The following is a 6,000-nucleotide window of genomic DNA, read 5'->3' as shown; positions in this document are numbered from 1 at the left end:
ATAGATCAATTTATATAAATCGAATCAGTTTTATTTTCCTCAAAATCTAACAAGGGGTAGGCCTGTGCTTTTTGCCATTTTCTTTAATAGAAGGTAGGCCTATTGCACACTCTCATCAATTCGTCCTGTTTTTAACTTAACAGTCACTGACACAGAGGTAGGCTTTTTAGGATGGGTGGGTGGGCATAAAGCACCCCCTGAGAAACTCTATGATTTTTTTTAAATATTACTTTTCCCCAAAAAGTAGTACACTGGGCCTGTATTAGTCCTGTATTAGCGGACCAAAACAGTAATCTGTAGCATGAGCAAACATTTTTCTGTTAAACAGGTAGGCCTACCTCTCATTTCTTAAATAGTAAGAAATAGACTCCAACACAAAGCCGTCTAGTTGTGAGTCTAATTCAAATGAAGACGATGAAATGAATTATGCCTACTTGAATTTGCCTACTTTCAGCACCATGGGCTGTCCATTTCCGATTGTGCCTCAGCTGCTGTTTCATGTTTCAGCAACACAATGTAACTTACTTGAATCTGGCTTATTTTGAGGTCAATATCTCTGATAAATACGTCATGGGTAAGAAACTGTTTTTATTCAAATCAATTATAGTTGTATCAAACTATCAAAGTTGACCTCCGGTCCTCCTCGTCTTCGCGCTTTCCTTCTCAAACTGAACAGAACATATGCTATAGGCTAATCCGCCTGCAAGATATTGCATTTTTTGGACTAGGCCTAAACAAAACAAAAATTTGGAAGAAACCTTTGATTTTCTTCCTAAACTGCCTGAAGGCCTACACAGCACAGCATTGGTTAGGCAGCACAGGAAAAAGGTTTTGATCGCAAGAGCAGAGCAGGCCGGGGCTCAGGGTTGGAATATCCATTGCCGTGTATAATTTATCCTAGTTTTATTTACACCATCCCAGTAGCTATCTTAGAAATATACTGTAACTTTGTGTTTCTTCAAGCATGCAGTTCGTTGCCTATAGATTGAGACCACACTAAATAGCCTATTGGTGAACTTGAAATTGTGCACCCAGCTGAGAAACAGAGATGAGGGTCGGCATAGGGCACACATCGATATACTGTATAGCCTAACAAGCAGCTCATTCTAAAACAAAATTACATGACAAAAAACAAAACTCTCCCCTTGACTGAAATTGAAAAAGCATGACCCTCCCCCATTTTCCTCCAGGTACCAATTCTGTACATTTCAATCCATCCTTTAGTATCTTTGGTACAGCGATAGCGTTAGCTAGCTATCAGATGATGTAACAGGCTACCTGGATGCCTGCTTCTTTTCGGCGTGTGATGAAAAGGCCCCCAATATATACAGTAGTGACTGTAACTATCTGTATGGGTCCCCAAGGTCTGTAGCATAGAGAAATCACACAATGTTATGTCTGCTCTACAGAACAATAGTCTCATTGTTTGAATGTCTGCCACTGAATCAGAGACAAACACTTCAATCACAGACTGACCTTTTCCAACATCATCATCGTCTCCTTTTAATATTTTTCTCAGGTAATTTTACCTTAACCTGTCTAGGTTTTTCATATCACAATAGTTGAAGGACAGTCACTAAAACATTGGCCTATCACTAAAACTAACATGAATGCTATTGAATGTGGTTAAATCTCTCTACCACATACACTCACCCAGTATGTATTGGCTAACTATTTAGCAGTCTTATGGCTTGGGGGTAGAAGCTGTTCAGGAGCCTTTTGGTCCCAGACTCAGTGCTCCAGTACCGCTTGCTGTGTAGTAGCAGAGACGACAGTCTGTGACTTGGGTGGCTGTAGTCTTTGACAATTTTGAGGGCATTCCTCTGACACCGCCTGGTATAGAGTTACTGGATGGCAGGGAGCTTGGCCCCAGTGATGTACTGGGCCGTACGCACTACCCTCTGTAACACCTTGCGGTCGGATGCAGAGCAGTTGCCATACCAAGCGTTGATGCAGCCAGTCAAGATACTCTCAATGGTGCAGCTGTAGAACTTTTTGAGGATCTGAGGGCCCATGCCAAATCTTTTCAGCCTCCTGAGGGGGAAGAGGCGTTGTCGTGCCCTCTTCACGACTGTGTTGGTGTGTTTGGACCATGATATGTCCTTAGTGATGTGGACACAACAGAACTTGAAGCTCTCGACCCGCTCCACTACAGCCCTGTTGATGTTTCCTGTGGTCTACGATCAGCTCCTTTGTCTTGCCCACGTTGAGGGGGAGGTTGCTGTTCTGACACAACACTGCCAGGTCTCTAACCTCCTCCCTATAGACTGAATCATCATCGTCGGTGATCAGGCCTACCACCGCCGTGTTGTCGGAAAAGTTAATTATGGTGTTGGTGTCGTGCACGGCCACGCAGTCGTGGGTGAACAGGGAGTACAGGAGGGTACTAAGCACGCACCCCCGAGGGGACCCCATCATTGTCTCCTTTTCTGTCTGGTCTCCTTTTCTGTGCAGGTTTTTCATATCAGTGTAGCTGAAGGACAGCATGGCCTGTCACTAAATACACTGGCCTCGCACTATACTAACATTAATACTATTGACTGTGGTTAATCTCCCTACCACAGACACTCCCCTCGTATGTATTTGTACAGTGAAGCTAACACACATGTAATAATAATATTTGGCTCTATACTCACAGCATGTTTCATATGGGTATTTTCATGCATATCTGTTTTTACCGTTTAGATATTAAAGCACTTTATATATCTAGTACCCCAATTTGAAGAAGTCACATGTATTTGGACCAATTCACCAAAAGTGTATTAAAGTACTCAAAAGATTAGTATTTGGTCCCATATTCCTAGCTTGCAATGACTATATCAAGAGTGTGACTCTACACACTCTTTGGATGCATTTGCAGTTTGTTTTGGTTGTGTTTTGGGCTATGTTTTTCCCAATTGAAACTGAATGGTGAATGATGACTGGAATTTTTTTTTGTCTAAGTAAGTAGATACAGTAAGATGTTTCTGAACTATACTGCCTACCAAGCAAAAAGGCAGTAACATCTCATAGTGTGAAACTGAGAAAAAGTAATTTTATTTACCTTGGTTTCACAGTAACTTTATGCAGTTACTGCTAACATGACCCCCATTTTCTCCAAAACACAATACAATAGAGTCAGGATACTTGTCCACACGATTAAGCATGTATTTAATGTAGCAAAAATGACATTAACTCATTTCTGACCAAATGAGCAGTTACTGCCTTTTTGCTTGTTAGGGCAGTATATTATAATGCCATGATTAAGAAAAATCAGGAATAACGATGAGTGAGAGAGTTAGAGGCTACAACAAAACATGCTAACCTCCATCACCATTACCAATAACAGGGGAGATGAGCATTTTTGTGGGGGGTATGATCTTTGTCCCTCTGTAACTTTCTCACTTTTTATCTTTCACAATTTATTCATGATTATCCATAATAATGGTATCATCCACATTAACATAGACGTGTTCAGAAACATCCTTTCCTTATTTCCTTTCCTATCTCCCATAAAGAAATTTGATAGTCCACACTTTTCTTAATCTAACAGTCTCTTTGCTCTTGTCCACCTCTAGTCCACCAGATTCCTCAAGACCTTGCAAGACCTAGGCCCCAGCAGACACCACCACAAGGAAACCTAAGGATTCATCAGACGCACAAGGGAGAGATGGGTCCATCCTACGCCGAGGATAGACACATGTTCCCTGTCTCTCCTCCTGGTGGGCAGCAATATACTTCACTTTAGTCCACCTCGTTGAGTATAGTGAAATGCCCCTTAAAAGGTTTTTCAGAGTTAATTCAGGAAATGCTCATCAAGCAAGAAAATATCCTGGAACAGAAAACAATCATCATACACCTCATAGTGGAATGCTGCAGAATATGTGATCTAAGAAGGCCTTTTGCCGTCTAAGGATCAACAAGGTCTCCAGAGCCTGGAAACCAAACTTCAGGGGGCTGACTTCAAACTGAAACTGGTGAGTTTCATTCCACTTTGTATTTCATGCTCTTTTTGAGAGATTCAATTTTATAGCATTCCATGTACCTGTTACAACTACATTTCACATATTTCCAACCACTTGTGCTCTTGTTCATTAGCTGCTGTCCGGAAAAATCCCAAAACATCTAAAGTACCGAGAACAGTGGAGTCGGTCATGAAAAGGTGGTTGCAGCTGGCAGCTGGCAGCAGACCGGTAGAGGGAGAAGGAGACGAGCCAGGGGTGTGAAGGCATCTGTGCCATGATGGACTTGGGTAGAGGGGTGTATTTGAGGGTGGAGAATGGTATGGAGTGAGGGATGGTATGTCCTAGTGTAACCGATGTGAAATGGCTAGTTAGTTAGCGGTGGTGCGCGCTAATAGCGTTTCAATCAGTGACGTCACTCGCTCTGAGACCTGAAGTGGTTGTTCCCCTTGCGTTGCAAGAGCCGCGGCTTTTGTGGCGCGATGGGTGTCAGTTGTTGATGTGTGCAAGGGTCCCTGGTTCGAGACCAGGTTGGGGCGAAGAGAGGGACGGAACCTATACTGTTACATTGATGCTGTTGACCCGGATCATTGGTTGCTGCGGAAAAGGAGGAGTGTAACCGTTGTGAAATGGCTAGTTAGTTAGCGGTGGTGCGCGCTAATAGCGTTTCAATCAGTGACGTCACTCGCTCTGATGCTTCGTGGGTGTCAGTTGTTGATGTGTGCAAGGGTCCCTGGTTCGAGCCCAGGTTGGGGCGAAGAGAGGGACGGAACCTACACAGTTACACTAGCTGGCGGATGGAGAGATTGAGAGGATCTGACGCCGAAGATCGACACTCTCCCCTTCTCCTGTGGGGCAGCAATACCTCACTCACTCATGCTTCAGTACCAGCTGGGGAAGGGAGATGTGGAGGATGTAACCGTTGTGAAATGGCTAGTTAGTTAGCGGTGGTGCGCGCTAATAGCGTTTCAATCAGTGACGTCACTCGCTCTGATGCTTCGTGGGTGTCAGTTGTTGATGTGTGCAAGGGTCCCTGGTTCGAGCCCAGGTTGGGGCGAAGAGAGGGACGGAACCTACACAGTTACACTAGCTGGCGGATGGAGAGATTGAGAGGATCTGACGCCGAAGATCGACACTCTCCCCTTCTCCTGTGGGGCAGCAATACCTCACTCACTCATGCTTCAGTACCAGCTGGGGAAGGGAGATGTGGAGGATGTGTTCATCCGAAGCTGAGGATAGACACATCTTCCTTGTCTCTCCTTCCAGCAGCTCGGAAAATATATACTAACCTTATCAAATCCAGGTAGAATTCTCAGGTTTTGACCTCCTGTTGAAGTGTTTGTCATTTGAGTATGACTAAATCAAATTCAAATCAAATCAAATTTATTTATATAGCCCTTCGTACATCAGCTGAAATCTCAAAGTGCTGTACAGAAACCCAGCCTAAAACCCCAAACAGCAAGCAATGCATGTGAAAGAAGCACGGTGGCTGGGAAAAACTCCCTAGGAAAAACTCCTGAGAAAGGCCAAAAACCTAGGAAGAAACCTAGAGAGGAACCAGGCTATGAGGGGTGGCCAGTCCTCTTCTGGCTGTGCCGGGTGGATATTATAACAGAACATGGTCAAGATGTTAAAATGTTCGTAAATGACCAGCATGGTCAAATAATAATAATCATAGTAGTTGTCGAGGGTGCAACAAGCACGTCCGGTGAACAGGTCAGGGTTCCGTAGCCGCAGGCAGAACAGTTGAAACTGGAGCAGCAGCATGGCCAGGTGGACTGGGGACAGCAAGGAGTCATCATGCCAGGTAGTCCTGAGGCATGGTCCTAGGGCTCAGGTCCTCCGAGAGAAAGAAAGAAAGAGAGAAAGAGAGAATTAGAGAGAGCATATTTACATTCACACAGGACACCGGATAAGACAAGAGAATACTCCAGATGTAACAGACTGACCCTAGCCCCCCGACACATAAACTACTGCAGCATAAATACTGGAGGCTGAGACAGGAGGGATCAGAAGACACTGTGGCCCCATCCGATGATACCCCCGGACAGGGCCAAAC

This window comes from Salmo trutta, chromosome 22, assembly GCF_901001165.1.
Source record: "Salmo trutta chromosome 22, fSalTru1.1, whole genome shotgun sequence".
NCBI lineage: Eukaryota > Metazoa > Chordata > Actinopteri > Salmoniformes > Salmonidae > Salmo > Salmo trutta.
This window is presented reverse-complemented; position numbering follows the sequence as displayed.